At 50.1% G+C, this 18134-nt stretch overlaps 1 protein-coding gene and 1 pseudogene across 2 annotated transcripts in view; one reads left to right on the top strand and one right to left on the bottom strand.

Moving 5' to 3' along the window:
• The window catches only part of LOC147096368 (zinc-binding protein A33-like), a 766539-nt gene that overhangs the window by 191542 nt on the left and 556863 nt on the right, over positions 1-18134 (bottom strand). The window lies entirely within an intron of this gene.
• The window catches only part of LOC147096380 (E3 ubiquitin-protein ligase TRIM39-like), a 49053-nt pseudogene continuing 36297 nt past the window's right edge, over positions 5379-18134 (top strand). Inside the window, exons 1-3 of the transcript XR_015074888.1 lie at positions 5379-5834; positions 17138-17160; positions 17260-17375. The product of XR_015074888.1 is annotated as an E3 ubiquitin-protein ligase TRIM39-like (transcript). The remainder of the gene's footprint in view (positions 5835-17137; positions 17161-17259; positions 17376-18134) is intronic.

Genomic DNA, 18134 nt, shown 5'->3' with positions numbered 1-18134 from the left:
TATGTCGAGGAACCAACCAGAGATCAGGCCATCTTAGACTGGGTATTATGTAACGAGAAAGGATTAATTAGCAATCTTGTTGTAAGAGGCCCCTTGGTTCGGAGCGATCATAATATGATGGAATTCTTCATTCAGATGGAGAATGAAGTAGTTGACTCAGAGACTAGGGTCCTCAATTTAAATAAAGGAAACTATGATGGTCTGAGAAGCGAGTTGGGCAGTATTGATTGGGGAATGGCACTCAAAGGGTTGACGGTGGATAGGCAATGGCAAACATTCAAAGACCGAATGGATGAACTACAGAATTTGTTCATCCCAGTTTGGCATAAAAATAAAACAAAAAAGGTGACCCAACCGTGGCTAACAAGGGAAATTAGGGATAGCATAAGGTCCAAGGAGAGGGCATATAAATTGGCCAGAAAAAGCAATAATCCTGAGGATTGGGAGCAGTTTAGGTTTCAACAAAGAAGGACAAAGGGATTAATTAAGAAAGGGAAAATAGAATATGAGAGTAAGCTTGCAGAGAACATAAAAACTGACTGTAAAAGCTTTTATAGATATGTGAAGAGAAAAAGATTGGTGAAGTCAAGCATAGGTCCCTTGCAGTCAGAATCGGGGGAATTTATAATGGGGAACAAAGAAATGGCTGAGCAACTAAATACATATTTTGGTTCTGTCTTCACAAAGGAGGACACAAATAACCTCCCAGAGATGCCGGGGAACATAGGGTCTGATGAAAGGGTGGAACTGAAAGAAATCAGTATTTGTAGGGAAATGGTGTTAGGAAAATTGATGGGACTGAAGGCCGATAAATCCCCAGGGCCTGATAATCTACATCCCAGGGTACTTAAGGAAGTGGCCCTAGAAATAGTAGATGCATTGCTGGTCATATTCCAGAACTCGATAGACACTGGAACGGTACCCATGGATTGGCGGGTAGCTAATGTTACCCCACTATTCAAAAAAGGTGGTAGAGAAAAGGCGGGGAATTATAGCTTGACATCGGTAGTGGGGAAAATGCTAGAGTCCATTATAAAAGATGTAATAGCAGAGCACTTGGAAAGCAGTGACTGGATCGGACAAAGTCAACATGGATTTACAAAAGGTAAATCATGCTTGACTAATCTACTGGAATTTTTTGAGGATGTAACTGGTAAAATAGATAAGGGAGAACCAGTGGATGTGGTGTATTTGGACCTTCAGAAGGCTTTCGATAAGTTCCCGCATAAGAGATTAGCGTGCAAAATTAAGGCACATGGGATTGGGGGCAAGGTATTGACTTGGATAGAGAACTGGTTGGCGGACAGAAAGCAAAGAGTTGGAATAAACGGGTCGTTTTCCGAGTGGCAGGCAGTGACTAGTGGGGTACCGCAAGGATCGGTCCTAGGACCCCAGCTGTTCACAATATATATTCATGATCTGGACGAGGGAATTGGATGTAATATCTCCAAATTTGCAGACGACACAAAGCTGGGTGGGAGGGTATGCAGTGAGGAGGATGTTGTGAAACTCCAGCACGATTTGGACAGGTTGGGTGATTGGGCAGAAACATGGCAAATGTACTATAATGTGGATAAATGTGAGGTTATCCACTTTGGTGGCAAAAACAGGAAGGCAGATTATTATTTGAATGGTAATAAATTGGGAGAAGGGGAAGTGCAAAGAGACCTGGGTGTCCTTGTGCACCAGTCGCTGAAGGTAAGCATGCAGGTGCAGCAGGCGGTTAAGAAGGCAAATGGTATGTTGGCTCTTCGTAGCAAGAGGGTTCGAGTACAAGAACAAGGATGTCTTGCTGCAGTTGTACAGGGCCTTGGTGAGACCACGCCTTGAGTATTGTGTGCAGTTTTGGTCGCCTTACTTGAGGAAGGACGTTCTTGCCATGGAAGGAGTGCAGCGAAGATTCACCAGGCTGATACCTGGGATGGCAGGAATGACGTATGAGGAGAGATTGTGTCGATTGGGCTTATACTCACTGGAGTTTAGAAGATTGAGAGGGGATCTCATCGAAACCTATAAAATTCTGTCAGGCCTGGACAGACTAGATGCAGGAAGGATGTTTCTGATGGCCGGGGAGTCCAGAACCAGGGGTCATAGTCTAAGGATAAGGGGTAAGCCATTTAGGACTGAAATGAGGAGGAATTTCTTCACCCAGAGAGTGGTGAACCTGTGGAATTCTCTGCCACAGAGGGCGGTGGAAGCCAGTTCATTAAGTATATTCAAGAAAGAGTTGGATATATGTCTTAAGGCTAAAGGGATCAAGGGATATGGGGAGAAGGCAGGGACCGGGTACTGAATTTGGATGATCAGCCATGATCTCATTGAATGGCGGAGCAGGCTCGAAGGGCCGAATGGCCTACTCCTGCTCCTATCTTCTATGTTTCTATGTATTGTGTGTCTGCTGCTGTTGTTCAGTGTGGGAGTGCAGCTGTTCAGTCGGGCTCTGTATTGTCTTATCTCTAGCCTCTGGCTGCTGGGCTAATGGTGCTATCTCTCCCCTATGGCTCTCTTTGGTTTTCTGCAGCCCTTTCACCTGATTCCCAAGTAAATTCAGCTCTCTCCTGTGTCTCTCCCTCTCTTGCTTTTGTTCATGTTTCAGTTTAAGGACCTCCTCTCTAAGTTTAACCAGCTCTGTCTCCAACTGGTTAAATTTATCCTTTAGTTGTATCTGGCTGTGGGATCCCAGGGTGTGTGTCCGGTTGGAGCTGGAGGGCTCACTCACTTCCTGGCTAGGCTGCTCTTCTCTTGGTGAGCTGGAAGTGGTAGGGGGAGTATGTGTGGCTTCCTCCCTGGTAATTACGCTGGGGTTGGTCAACTGTACCATGTGGCTGTGGGGCCCCGGGGTGAGTGTCTGGTTAGAACTGTGTGGCTCGCTCACCTCCTGACCAGGCTGATTTACTCCTGGTGAGTTGTAAATGGTGGGGGGAGTGTGTGTCGCTTTTTCCCTGTTAGCCACTCTGGGGCTGTTCCTTCCCCTCTCAGTTATTTCTTTCAGTGTCTTGAAGGCTGTTTCAAAGTCGTCGAGGTTGCCTTGCACCAATATTGTTCCATCACTGTACATGTTGACAGTCGTGGTTGCACTATCAGGGTCCCCTGATTTCTTAATTTTCAGTTTGGACCCATTAGCGGTTCTTTCATGCTTAACCCTGGTATAGTGTGATTTTATTGCTCTGATCCAAGCCGCTGACTGATCTGAGTAAAAAATGAGATTACACTTTTTCCGACTGCTGTACCAGTCAGCAAAAAGAGTTTCTGGTTTTGCTCTCAGCTGCTGTTGCTTGAGCGACTTTTTAGCATTTTTTTTGGTGTTGGGGGGGAATCTGGAAGAGGTTGCTCTCAGTGCGCCTCGGGAGCTGCTGTGGCTCCTCTGATTCACTCATTTTTAGTAGTGTAGAGGTAGAAAATATTGTTGACCTTAGAGTAAGCTTTTCTGGGGCCCCAGGTTTGGTGTTTCCCTCTCCCGGCTCGCGAACTTTCCCAGGCCCTGGACTCGCTCGCTCTCCAGGCCCTCCCCAGGCCCCGTACTCACTGTCCTGGTCTGCGTCTGGGATTTGCTGTTTCCCGGCTGCTCCCCTCCCCCTCAGCGGTCTCTGGGCCTCTGTTTTGGCCAGGCTCCTCGGGCCTTTCCCTGGCTTCAGGCTCCCTCCCCAGGACCCGTACTCACTGTCTGCGTCTGGGAGCCGCTGCCTCACGGTGCCTTCGGGCTGCTCCCCTCTCCCTCAGAGGTCTCCAGGCCCCTGTCTCGGCCCGGCTCCTCTGGCCTTTCCCTGGTTTACGGTCCCGTGCGGCCGCCGCTCAGGACTCGCGCTCCGGCTGTTGTTCTGGCCCCGTGCGGCCTCCTCTCAGGACTCGCGCTCCGGCTGTTGTTCTGGTCCCGTGCGGCCTCCTCTCAGGACTCGCGCTCCGGCTGTTGTTCTGGCCCCGTGCGGCCTCCTCTCAGGACTCGCGCTCCGGCTGTTGTTCTGGCCCCGTGCGGCCTCCTCTCAGGACTCGCGCTCCGGCTGTTGTTCTGGCCCCGTGCGGCCTCTGTTCAGGACTCGCGCTCTGGCTGTTGTTCTGGCCCCGTGCGGCCTCCTCTCAGGACTCGTGCTCCGGCTGTTGTTCTGGCCCCGTGCGGCCTCCGCTCAGGACTTGCGCTCCGGCTGTTGTTCTGGCCCCGTGCGGCCTCCTCTCAGGACTCGCGCTCCGGCTGTTGTTCTGGCCCCGTGCGGCCTCCTCTCAGGACTCGCGCTCCGGCTGTTGTTCTGGCCCCGTGCGGCCTCTGTTCAGGACTCGCGCTCTGGCTGTTGTTCTGGCCCCGTGCGGCCTCCTCTCAGGACTCGTGCTCCGGCTGTTGTTCTGGCCCCGTGCGGCCTCCGCTCAGGACTTGCGCTCCGGCTGTTGTTCTGGCCCCGTGCGGCCTCCGCTCAGGACTCGCGCTCCGGCTGTTGTTCTGGCCCCGTGCGGCCTCTGTTCAGGACTCGTGCTCCGGCTGTTGTTCTGGCCCCGTGCGGCCTCCTCTCAGGACTTGCGCTCCGGCTGTTGTTCTGGCCCCGTGCGGCCTCTGTTCAGGACTCGTGCTCCGGCTGTTGTTCTGGCCCCGTGCGGCCTCCTCTCAGGACTCGCGCTCTGGCTGTTGTTCTGGCCCCGTGCGGCCTCCTCTCAGGACTCGCGCTCCGACTGTTGTTCTGGCCCCGTGCGGCCTCCTCTCAGGACTCGCGCTCTGGCTGTTGTTCTGGCCCCGTGCGGCCTCCTCTCAGGACTCGCGATCCAGCTGTTGTTCTGGCCCCGTGCGGCCGCTGGTCAGATTCTTCCTTGGTGTGTATATTCTTCTCCTTCTTCTGTCTTTTTGCTTTGGCTTATCTTTCTCTTTTCTGCTTTCCTCTGTTTTTTTTTCTCTTTCGGGTCCCGTCTTTGGCGCTGTTTTTTTTTGGCGGTCTTTTTCTTCTTTTCTTTCTCCTCCGCCGACTCCCCCTCCTTCGGCCAATCCGCTTCCCCGGGAGAGCCCCGCCCCGAAAACCCGCCCCCTCACTCTGAGTGACAGGCGCACTGGCCAATCCGCTTCCCGCGGAAGAAACCCGCCCCCTCACTCTGAGTGACAGTCGGTCCGGCCAATCCGCTTCCCCGCGAGAGCCCCGCCCCGGAAACCCGCCCGCTCACTCTGATTGACAGTCGCTCCGGCCAATCGGCTTCCCCCGGGAGGAACCCGCCCTGAAAACCCGCCCCCTCACTGTGAGTGACAGGCGCTCCGGCCATTCCGCTTCCCCCGGCAGAGCCCCGCCCCGGAATCCCTCCCACTCACTCTGATTGACAGTCGCTCCGGCCAATCGGCCTCCCCCGGCAGAGCCCCGCCCCGGAATCCCTCAGCCTCACTGTGAGTGACAGGCGCTCCGGCCAATCCGCTTCCCCCGGGGTGCAGGTTCAACCAGGAAGTACTGAAACTGAACATGGCCTCCAGACAGCAGTCGGAGGGTTGGGCCGCGGATTTAAACTGTCCCATTTGTCTGAATTTCTTCACCGACCCGGTAATACTGGAGTGTGGTCACAACTTCTGCCGCTCCTGTATCACACGGTGCTGGGCGAAGAAGCGGAGAATCTCCTGCCCGGAATGTCGAGAGGAGTTTCCGGGAAGAAACCTCAGGGTAAATCCGACCTTAGCGAGCCTGGCCGAGAAAGCTCGAAAATTAAAGCTGAATCCGAAAGAGAAGGAAAAGAAACTTCACTGTGCGGTACATCAGGAAGAACTGAAGCTGTTTTGTGAAACTGACATGAAACTGATCTGTGTGATTTGTAGGGTTTTGGCGGAGCACAGAGAGCACCGGTCCAAACCCATTGAAGAAGCTGTTGGAATCTACAAGGTAAGAAAGAATGATTAGAAACATAGAAGATAGGAGCAGGAGTAGGCCATTCGGCCCCTCGAGCCTGCTCCGCCATTCAATGAGATCATGGCTGATCTGATCCTATCCGCCAATCCACTATCACAGGACCATCTCCTGCATCTAACAGAATTAGACACACGAAATAGGAGCAGGATCAGGCTATACGGCCCCTGGGCCCACTCCGCTACCCACAGGGCCATGACCGATCCGAACCTAGACTCATGTCCAAATTCCTGCCCGCTCCCTGTAACCCTTAATTCCTTTTACTTCTAGGAAACTGTCTATTTCTGTTTTAAATTTATGTAATGTAGCTTCTACAGCTTTTTGGGGCAGCATATTCCATGGACCTACCACCCTCTGAGTGAAGTAGTTCCTCCTCATCTCAGTTTTGAAAGAGCAGCCCCTTATTCTAAGACTATGCCCCCTAGTTCTAGTTTCACCCATCATCGGGAACATCCTCCCCGCATCCACCCGATCCAACCCCTTCACAATCTTATATGTTTCAATAAGATCGCCTCTCATTCTTCTGAACTCCAATGAGTAGAGTCCCAATCTACTCAACCTCTCCTCATATGTCCATCCCCTCATCCCCGGGATTAACCGAGTGAACCTTCTTTGTACTGACTCGAGAGCAAGTATGTCCTTTCTTAAGTATGGACACCAAAACTGTACGCAGTATTCCAGGTACGGTCTCACCAATACCTTGTACAACTGAAGCAATACCTCCCTATTTTTATATTCTATCCCCATAGCAATGAAAGCCAACATTCCATTGGCCTTCTTAATCACTTGCTGCACCTGCATACTAACCTTTTGAGTTTCGTGCACCAGGACCCCCAGATCCCTTTGTACTTCAGTACTTTCCAGTTTCTTGCCATTAAGATAATAACTTGCTCTACGATTTTTCCTGCCAAAGTGCATAACCTCACACTTTCCAGTATTGTATTCCATCTGCCAAATCTCTGCCCACTTACTTAGCCTGTCTATGTCCCCTTGAAGGTTTTTTATGTCCTCCTCACTCACTACTTTTCCTCCCATCTTAGTATCATCTGCAAACTTTGATATGTTACACTCGGTCCCCTCCTCCAAATCGTTAATATAGATTGTAAAGAGTTGGGGACCCAGCACTGACCCCTGCGGAACACCACTAGTTACTGATTGCCAGTCTGAGAATGAACCATTTATCCCAACTCTCTGCCTTCTGTTAGATAGCCAATCCTCTATCCATGCCAGAATATTACCCCCAATCCTGTGATTTTTTTTATCTTCAGCAATAATCTTTTGTGTGGCACCTTGTCAAATGCCTTTTGGAAGTCTAAATACACTACGTCCACTGGTTCCCCTTTATCCACCCTATATGTTACTTCCTCAAAGAGCTCCAGCAAATTTGTCAAACATGACTTCCCCTTCATAAAACCATGCTGACTTTGTCCTATTAAATTATGATTATCCAAATGTCCTGTTACTGTCTCCTTAATAATGGACTCCAAAATTTTACCTACCACAGATGTTAGGCTAACCGGTCTATAGTTTCCAGCCGTCTGTCTACTGCCCTTTTTAAATAAGGGTGTTACATTAGCAGTTTTCCAGTCTGCCGGGACCATTGCTGAGTCCAGGGAGTTTTGGAAGATTATTACCAATGCATCCACAATCCCTACCGCCACTTCCCTCAAGACCCTAGGATGTAAGCCATCAGGTCCAGGTGATTTTTCTGCCTTGAGTCCCATTATTTTACCGAGTACCACTTCCTTAGTGATTTTGATCGTGTTTAGCTCCTCCCCCCCCCCCGCCCCTTTAGCCCCCTGTTTGTCCAATGTTGGGATATTCTTAGTGTCTTCTACTGTAAAGACTGATATAAAATATTTATTCAGTGTTTTTGCCGTCTCCATATTTCCCACCATTAATTTCCCGTTCTCATCTTCTAAGGGACCAACATTTACTTTAGCCACACTTTTTCTTTTTATATAACTATAAAAACTCTTACTATCTGTTTTTATATTTTTTGCTAATTTACTTTCATAATCTATCTTCCCTTTCTTAATCAATCTTTTTGTTATTTTTTGCTGTCTTTTAAAGTTTTCCCAATCCTCTATCCTCCCACTAGATTTGGCTACCTTATATGCCCTTGTTTTTAGTCGCATACTATCCTTAATTTCTTTACTTAGCCACGGATGGCTGTCTTTTCTTTTACACCCTTTTCTTCTCAGTGGAATATATTTTTTTTGGAAGTTGTAAAATAACTCCTTAAATGTACCCCACTGATCATGTATCGTTTTACCCTTTAATCTATTTTCCCAATCCACTCTACTCAATTCCGCTCTCATACCTTCATAGTCTCCTTTATTCAAGCTTAGCACGCTTGTTTGAGATCCAACCTTCTCACCCTCTAATTGAATATGGAATTCAACCATGTTATGGTCACTCATTCCAAGGGGATCCTTTACTAGGACATTTTTAATGAATCCTGTCTCGTTACACAGGACCAGATCTAAGGTTGCTTGCCCCCTGGTCGGTTCAGTTACATACTGCTCAAGAAACCCATCCCTAATACACTCAATGAACTCATCCTCAAGGCAGCCCTGCCCAATTTGATTTGTCCAATTAATATGATAGTTAAAATCCCCCATAATTATAGATGTTCCCTTATTACAAGCCTCAACTATTTCCTGATTGATACTCCGTCCAACAGAGTTGCCACAGTTCGAAGGCCTATAGACTACGCCCACTAGTGTTTTTTTTCCCCTTATTATTCCTTACCTCCACCCAAACTGTTTCATTGTCCTGATCTTTTGACCCAATATCCTTTCTCTGTATTACAGTGATTCCTTCCTTTATTAACATAGCCACCCCACCTCCCCTTCCTTCCTGCCTGTCCTTCCTGATCGTTAAATAACCTGGTATGTTTAATTCCCAGGCATTGTCACCCTGCAGCCATGTTTCTGTAATGGCCACAAGATCATACCCATATGTAGTTATTTGTGCCATTAACTCATCTATTTTGTTACGAATGCTACGTGCATTCAGATAGAGAACTTTCAAAGATGTTTTGTGACACTTGGTTCCTGCTTTTGCCCTTTTTATTACTTTACCTTTTACTCCATACCTTCTGCCCCTTCCTGACATGCTCTGGTTTTTAATATCCCCACTGCTACCTAAGTCTATGACCTTCTCTGTTGTCATTTGTATTATTTGCTCTCTAGGAACCTCCCCCCACCCCCCCCCCCCCCACTACTAGTTAGTTTAAAGCCCTCTCTACAGCCCTAGTTATATGATCCGCCAGGACTCTAGTCCCAGCACTGGCCAAGTGAAGCCCGTCCCAACGGAACAGCTCCCTCCTGCCCCAGTACTGGTGCCAGTGTCCCAGGAAGCAAAGCCCATTTCTCCCACACCAGTCTTTGAGCCATAATTTGTCCTAGCCAAATTCGCTCGTGGCTCAGGTAATAATCCAGAGATTATTACCCTTGTGGTTCTGCTTTTTAATTTAACCCCTAGCTGCTCAAACTCCTTCAGCAGAACCTCCTTCCTTGTCCTATCTATGTCGTTGGTACCAACATGGACCACGACAACTGGATCCTCCCCCTCCCACTCCAAGTTTCTCTCCAGTCCAGAGGAGATGCCCTTAACCCTGGCACCGGGCAGGCAACACAGCCTTCGGGACTCTCGCTCTCGGCCGCAGAGAACTCTATCTATCCCCCTAACGATACTATCCCCTACCACTACAACATTTCTTTTAACTCCCCCCCCCCCCCCCCCCCCCCCCCCCCCCCCACTTGAATGGTCCCCTGCTCCACGGTGCTGTGGCCAGGTTGCTCATCCTCCCCGCAGTCCCTGTTCCCATCCTCACAGGGAGTAAGAGCCTCGAACCTGTTGGACAAGTGCAAGGGCTGCAGCTCCTCCAACACTACCTCCTGGATCCCCGTACCTGCCTCACTTGTAGTCACACCATCCTGACCCTGGCCACGGCCTACATCTGAATTCATTAATCTAATTGGTGTGACTACCTCGTGATACACAGAGTCCAGGTAACTCTCCCCCTCCCTGATGTGTCTCAGTGTTTGAAGCTCGGACTCCAGCTCTTCAACACGGAGCCGGAATTCCTCGAGCAGCCAACACTTACTGCAAATGTGATCACCGTGAGCATCAATGGTGTCCACCAGCTCCCACATATTGCAGCAGCAACACATCGCCTGATCTCCCATTCTATGTAATTAATTAAATTTATTATTATTCTTAAATACCCTCTGCCTCGATTGTAGATGGTGAATATCACACCTTAGAAACTATAAACCAAAGAGATTTAAGCTTAACAAAGGAGAAATACTTACCAACCAATCACTTACCCGCTTTGTGGTGACGTCACACCTTGAATACTTTTGACCTTTCTCCTTGCCTGAGATTGGAGACTGGTACGCCTGCTTGAGATTGGAGACTGGTACACCTGCCTGAGACTGGAGACTGGTACGCCTGCCTGAGATTGGAGACTGGTACGCCTGCCTGAGATTGGAGACTGGTACGCCTGCCTGAGATTGGAGACTGGTACGCCTGCCTGAGATTGGAGACTGGTACGCCTGCCTGAGATTGGAGACTGGTACGCCTGCCTGAGATTGGAGACTGGTACGCCTGCCTGAGATTGGAGACTGGTACGCCTGCCTGAGATTGGAGACTGGTACGCCTGCCTGAGATTGGAGACTGGTACGCCTGCCTGAGATTGGAGACTGGTACGCCTGCCTGAGATTGGAGACTGGTACGCCTGCCTGAGATTGGAGACTGGTACGCCTGCCTGAGATTGGAGACTGGTACGCCTGCCTGAGATTGGAGACTGGTACGCCTGCCTGAGATTGGAGACTGGTACGCCTGCCTGAGATTGGAGACTGGTACGCCTGCCTGAGATTGGAGACTGGTACGCCTGCCTCAGCTTGCAGTAGGGTGTTCAGTGGGTGTAATACTGTAGACAAATTTGGTAAGAACTTATGGTAGTAGTTCACCAGCCCGAGGAACGACCGCAGTTGTGACACATTTTCCGGTGCTGGAGCCTTGACTACTGCCTCAATCTTTTCAGGGGACTTATGTAAACCCTCTTCATCAATAACGTGGCACAATACGAGATCTGTTTCTGGAAAAACTCGCACTTGTGGTGATTAGCTCGTAGCCCATATTCCTTTAATCTAGTGAGCACCTTCTCCAGGTTGGCGAGGTGATCACTGTCATTTTCGCCCGTGACCAGGATGTCGTCCAAATAACACTGGGTCCCTGGAATCCCTTGCAGGACTTGATCCATTGCCCTTTGCCAAATAGCCGGAGCCGATGCTACCCCGAACACCAGCCGGTTGTATTGGTAGAGACCTTTATGAGTGTTGATCGTGAGGTATTGTTTCGAGGCTTCTTCTACCTCCATTTGCAAGTACGCCTGGGCCAGATCAATTTTGGTGAAGCGTTTACCTCCAGATAGCGAGGCGAAAATATCCTCAATCTGTGGAAGCGGATATTGTACCGTGTGAAGGACTGGGTTCACTGTCACCTTAAAATCCCCACAGATGCGGACCTTCTTTGGTTCCCCAGGCGTATCACTCAACAACCTCTTCATTACAGGAATGATGGGTGTAGCCCACTCGCTCCAGTCTACTTTGGACAGTACTCCTGAACGTTCCAACCCTTCCAGCTGTGCTTCGACGCTGGTCGGATCGCATAAGGCACCGGTCTGGCCTTAAAAAAAACTTTGGGCTTGCATTTTCCTCTATTTTAATCGTTGCTGTTGTGCCTTTTAGTGTTCCGAGTCCCTCCTGGAACACTTCTTGTGCGTCAGTTAGCATTTTTGACAGTCGTCCAGGTGTGACGTCGTCATCCTTTTTGGCCTCAACCTTCAGTGCCTGTATGGAATGCCAATCTAATTGTATCTTCCGGATCCATTCACGTCCTAGTAGTGGTGGTCCTCCATCTGGCAATACATATAGGTCCATTTTAGGTATTTCCTGGCCTTTGTATATCACTTTCGCCCTTATTTTTCCTTTGGGGTAGACTTTTTGCCCCGTGTACGCCTTCAAGACAATCTCTAGTTTTCAAGGGTATATGTGAAAATAGCCACTTGTAGTCCCTTTTGGTTTATGACTCTTAGGGCTGATCCAGTGTCCAATTCCATTTTCACTTGGACTCCGTCTATCTTGAGTGTGACCCAGATAGTCTGGTGATCCTCCATTTTGATTACCTTATGTAGGTTCAGACAACCCAGTTCCTTGCTTCCGGAGTCTGTGTCACTTTTCTGTTCGTCTGAACTACTGTCCATCACCTTATGTACCTTTTTGTACTTCTCCTGTGGAGATTTCTTGCTGCTGGTTTTCTTCCCTGACCTGCAGACTCTTGCTATGTGTCCTGCTTTTCCACACTGTCATAGAAACATAGAAGATAGGAGCAGGAGTAGGCCATTCGGCCCTTCGAGCCTGCTCCGCCATTCAATGTGATCATGGCTGATCATCCAAATTCAGTACCCTGTCCCTGCCTTCTCCCCATATCCCTTGATCCCTTTAGCCTCAAGAAATATATCCAACTCTTTCTTGAATATATTTAATGAACTGGCCTCCACCGCCCTCTGTGGCAGAGAATTCCACAGGTTCACCACTCTCTGGGTGAAGAAATTCCTCCTCATTTCAGTCCTAAATGGCTTACTCCTTATCCTTAGACTATGACCCCTGGTTCTGGACTCCCCGGCCATCAGAAACATCCTTCCTGCATCTAGTCTGTCCAGACCTGACAGAATTTTATAGGTTTCGATGAGATCCCCTCTCAATCTTCTAAACTCCAGTGAGTATAAGCCCAATCGACACAATCTCTCCTCATACGTCATTCCTGCCATCCCAGGTATCAGCCTGGTGAATCTTCGCTGCACTCCCTCCATGGCAAGAACGTCCTTCCTCAAGTAAGGTGACCAAAACTGCACACAATAGTCAAGGTGCGATCTCACCAAGGCCCTGTACAACTGTAGCAAGACATCCTTGTTCCTGTACTCGAACCCTCTTGCTCTAACATACCATTTGCCTTCTTAACCGCCTGCTGCACCTGCATGCTTACCTTCATGTCTGCACACTTGGTCCTTGAACCAACAATCCGTCTGGTCATGTGTTGTTCTGCCGCAGCGATAACACTTCCCTGCTCCATATGACATTTCATTGGTGCCATATTCTTGCGGTCTCCGTTGTATCTCTGCCGCGCCCCGTGCGGCTGCTTCGTGTGATACATAAGAACATACTGCCATGCTGAAAGCCTTGTCCAGTGTAAGATCCTTTTCTGATAGAAGCCGTTTCTGGGTTCCTTCACTTTGAAGCCCACACACAAACTTGTCCCTTAACGTATCTGCTAGTTCCACTCCAAACTGGCAGTGTTTCGATAGCTTGCGCAGTTCCGTTAAGTACTCAGCATTACTTTCGTCTTTATGCTGGTTCCTTTTGTGGAACTTAAATCTTTCTGCTATCAGCAGCGGTGTGGGGTTTAAGTGGTCCTGTAGGATTTCTACTATGCTTTCGAAATTCTTATCCACGGGCTTCTCTGGGGTTATTAGGTTTCGCAGTAAGCCATAAGTTTTTGCACCCACGGAATTTAACAAAACCAGTGCTTTCCTAGCATCTGGCACTTCATTCGCCCTGCAGTACACCTCAATGCGTTCCACATATGTCGCCCAATCTTCGACTTCATTGTCGAACGCAGTGATACTGCCACTCTTCGGCATCCCTGGGTGTGATTTAACTGTCTAAAATGGCGTCTCCCACGCTCTCCCTTCTTCTCCGCTGGCACAAAATGGCGTCTTCCCACGCTTTCCTTTCTTCCCGTGCTCGCACTTCTTCTCCGCTGCGGCTTCTAAAAATGGCGTCTCCCGCGCTCTCCCTCCTTCTCAATGGCGTCTCCTGCGCTCTCCCTTCTTCTCCCCGTGGACACGGTTCAGCCCTTGAGCCCTGGCTGTGCTCTGCGCGTTCTCCTGTGCGCCTTTCCCGTTGTTTCAACCCCCGGCCGCGCCCTGTGCGCTTCGCCCTCTGACCCCGTCGACGCTGCTCGGCTTTTTCTATGCCGTCGGTCGGCTCCAGCCGCCGCTGTCCGGGAAGGGTCTGCGCTGTACCTGTTGCCAGTCTGTTGCTGGATCGTCATGGCTGGGGAACCAAGCCCGGCTCTCAACAGCCTCCCCTGCGATGTTCACTCTCTGCTGGATGACTGGGCGGTTGCTCGTGGTCGACGCCCGTGCTACTGGTCTCGACTTTCTTCCACCATCCTCCCGGAGTGAATCCTTGAAGGGAAATGCAGAGTTGCAGGCAGATTCGAATCGACCTCGTCGCCACTGTTGAATTGGTGATTCTTAAAGTATGATGTTTTCCCAATAACTACACGGAGGCTGTAACTTAACAATCAACAGGTGTTTACTGGAGTAGGGTAGTCTCAAGACTGACAGTACAGAGGCATGCTCAAGGCTTATATACAGGTGTGGTCACTGCCGGTACTACAGTATACAGGAGCTGTAAAAGTAGCTCTCTCTTAAAGGTACATACACTACAGATTCCATAGGGACATGTACTTGAAGAGGCCTCATTTTCAGGGTTCTGGGGAAAAGCTGGGGTGTGGGAATAAATTAGACCGCTCTTTCAAAGACCAAGCACAGTCGAGATGGGCTGCATGGCCTCCTTCTGTGCTGTGATATTCTATGATTTTATTATTCTATGATAACTTTGAAATAAATGCAGCAGTTTCTGAAAATGCGAAACTGATTTAAACCGATTGTTTTGTCTATTCCGGGGCGGTTCTGCTGTTGTCACCGAACTAACCGGCTCCCACACTGTCGGAAATGGCTTGCCGTGATCTTGACAGTATGTTTGTAATTATTTCTGTGTTGCCCAAGTTTAATATTCACCGAGAACGCACATTGGAATCGAGTTAGTTAAAATTAGTGGGTGTGTCTGGTGCGGTGGGTGTGAGAGTCACTGTGTCTGTGAGTGACACTGATGTTGAGTTCCAGTATCTGACACACAAATCAGGCTTTTCAACTACTTACAATCATAGAATCCCACAGCACAGAAGGAGGCCATTCGGCCCATCGTGTTTGTGTCGGCCCTTTGAAAGAGTTGACCTATTAATCTCGTTCACCTGGTCTTTCCCCATAGCCCAGAATTGTTTCTCCTTTTCAAGTATTTACCCAATTCCCTGTTGAAAGTTATGATTGAATCTGCTTCCACCGCCCTTTGCAGTCGTACATTCCAGATCCCGACAACTCGCTGTGTAACAGAGTGTTTCCCCGTGTCGTCTCTGGTTTTTTGCCAATTATGATAAATCTGTGTCCTCTGGTTAGGACCGAGCTCTCAGTGGAAGCAGGTTCTCCCGATTTACTCTATAAAAGCCTCTTATCATTTTGAGCACCTGTATTAAATCTTCCCTGAACTTTCTCTGCTCTAAGGAGAATAATCCCACCATCTCTAGTCTCACAACATCATTGAAGTCCCTCATTCCTGGTACCATTCTGCACCCTCTCCAAGGGCTTGACATCCTCCTTAAAGTGTGGTGCCCAGAACTGGACCCAATCCTCCAGCTGAGGCCGAACCAGTGCGTTATAAAGGGTTGGCAGAACCTCTTTGCTTTTCTACTCTGTGCCAATATTTATAAAGCCAGTGATCCCATTTGCTCCTTTAACAGCTTTATAAACTTGTCCTGCCACCTTAAACAATTTGTGTAAGTGATCCCGCGGGTCGCTCTGTTCCTGCACCGCCTTTAAAATTGTGTTCGTCAGTTTGTGTTGCCTCTCCTCGTTCTTCCTAACAAAATCTAGCACGTCACACTTCTCTGCGTTAAATTTCACCGGTCTGTCTCTGTCCTCCTGCAGTCTGCCGCTATCCTCCTCACTGTTTACTACATTGCCAAGTTTTGTGTCTGCTGCAAAGTTGTCAATTATGCCTTGTATTCACAAGTCCAGGTCATCTATCTGTCTGTCTGTCTCTGTCTGTCTGTCTGTCTTCGCCTGTGCGTCTGTCGGGCTATGCGCTCGAAAGTTACAGGGCGTACCTACGCGCGCATTACCTCCAAAGAAAGCTTACGCTTCCGAGACGGTTGTAAGCGTATTTACGTTTCGGCCGGGCTAAAATCGCGCTCGCGGTATCTGAAAAACCTTCAACGTTCCGCTCATTAGCATCTCATTATCCGCTCATTAGCGACAGAGTGACCTCGAGGTCGACCAATCGTACGGCGGCTTGCTGCCGCGTGCGGCCAGGCCCTCCTACGGTCGAGTGACGGGACAATTGACCAATCCTACGCTTTGGTGACCTGATGGTCGACCAAATCGGTGCGTGTGTGGGCGGGCCTTATCGTTCTGAACCGAGGTGAGTCGCCGCCATCTTGCTTCCATTCTTTTTCCTGCTTTCTGCGTCTTTCTTTTCAAATATACATTTCCAGCAAAATAAAATTCAATTTATTAAATTCTTTTAAAATAAATCACTCATTTGTAAATATTTTATCTAACCTGAACATTCTTTTTCCTACCTTTGCCCGTTTTTTTTCTTAGGCCTGAAAGCCTGGGCCTTTCTTGCCCAGCCAGGCCCGAGCTAGGTAACTGGGCTGCTGCTAAGCTCCTCACCACCACCCCCCCCCCCCCCCACCCCCCACCCCCCGTGTCACGTTACCCGGGGCAACGGCGTCAGCCACGAGGGTCAGGGTGAGCGCGCAGCAGGAGCAGGTGAGACTCTGTTCCGCGCTCGGCTCGGGCGGGGGGGTGCGGGGCTCTCGAGAGTGCGGATCGGGTTACCCCGGCAACGGGAGTGCGAGCCGGCTGGGGCTTGGAGCGCACGGCTCTCGGCCGGGGGGGGGGGGCGGGGCTTGGAGAGCGCGGCTCTCGGCCGGGGGGGGGCGGGGCTCAGAGTGCAGCTCTCGGCCGGGCGGGGCTCGGAGAGCACGGCTCTCGGCCGGGGGGGGGGCGGGGCTCGGAGAGCACGGATCTCGGCCGGGGGGGGCGGGGCTCGGAGAGCGCGGCTCTTGGCCGGGGGGGCGGGGCTCGGAGAGCTGGGCTCTCGGCAGTGCGGGGCGGCGCGGCAGGGTTACCCTGGCAACCGGGCGTGGCCGTGCCTGTCTCTCAGCCTCAAGCCCTCCCTTCCGCCCTCCCTTCCCCCCACCCGCGCTCTCTCTACCCCCCAGTCGCTCGCTCGCTCTCTCTCTCTCTCTCTCTCTCTCAGATTATCAGCAGCTTGTAACAATCTAGGTGTCATTTCTGCTGTCCGGATACAGACGCTCAGTCTCTGTCAACTCAGATTGTGTTTTATTTATTTCAGGAGGAAACTTGTCAGAAGAGGAGGTAGGACATGCTCTTTACTGAAACTCTGCACAGTTTGGGAAAATAACTCAGAAAATTGTTCATGGACAATTTATAACATCAACTGTTTACTGTTTACAGGAGTAGTGAGGAATATAAAGTACTGTCAGTAGCAGATGGCGCCCTGTCTATCGGAAAGTTCAACGGCCCTTTACAGTACACAGCGTGGAGAGAAATGATAGACGCCATTAACCCCGGTAAAACTCTTATATTCCTTTTCTTGATTTATAAATCCAGATGAGCAGAGACTGAACGGGCTCCCAGATCGTGGATTAAATGATCACATTGTCAGTTGTTAATCCACGGGATCGATGGGCTTGCTTCAGGAAGAATCATCTGTCTTGGATTGTGCCTGGTGTAGGTTCCAGTAGAAGGTGGATTCCTGCTCTGTGGGTGCTGGGGTCTCTGAGTTTGGGGGCTGCCTGGTTGTTCCAGTTTTGCTTGTATTCCTGGTCAGGCTGTTGGTCAACTCATGATGTGGGCTGCAGCTTCCTCCTCAACTTCTTTATACTCTTGCTCCCACTTTTCTAGTTTCCCCCTTGAATTATTTATTCTTCCCCCATTTTTCCATTTATAGGCACTGCCCGATAGCGTATAATCGACGGACAATGTGATCGCGCACGTTTTGCGCTCCCCTAGAGTTTCTCTCACCGATTCCTTATGCATTTTAAAGGCTCCTCCGCCCCCTGTCTCCTCCTCACCCCCAGACATCCTTTCCTACCCCGCCCCCCCCCCCCCGGCCGCTAACTACTCTCCCCCCAGCAGACTCATTCCTCATCACCCCACTGTCCCCACCCCCCGCTATTACCTCCCTTGATTTAACTCTTCCCCCCCCCCCCCCCCCCCCCCCCCCCACCCGTGCTCTCTCGCTCACCCCACTGTGACTCTCCCCTCTTGCCGGTCTGTCTCCCCGCCATCTCCTCCCGCTACCGACCCCCCCCCCCCCCCCCACACGC

The sequence above is a fragment of the Somniosus microcephalus genome, unplaced genomic scaffold, assembly GCF_052327205.1.
Source record: "Somniosus microcephalus isolate GS21.2 unplaced genomic scaffold, FLI_Smic_1.0 unresolved_chr1, whole genome shotgun sequence".
Taxonomy (NCBI): Eukaryota; Metazoa; Chordata; class Chondrichthyes; order Squaliformes; family Somniosidae; genus Somniosus; species Somniosus microcephalus.
The sequence above is the reverse complement of the archived record's forward strand: the minus strand, read 5'-3'. Positions and strand labels throughout refer to the sequence as shown.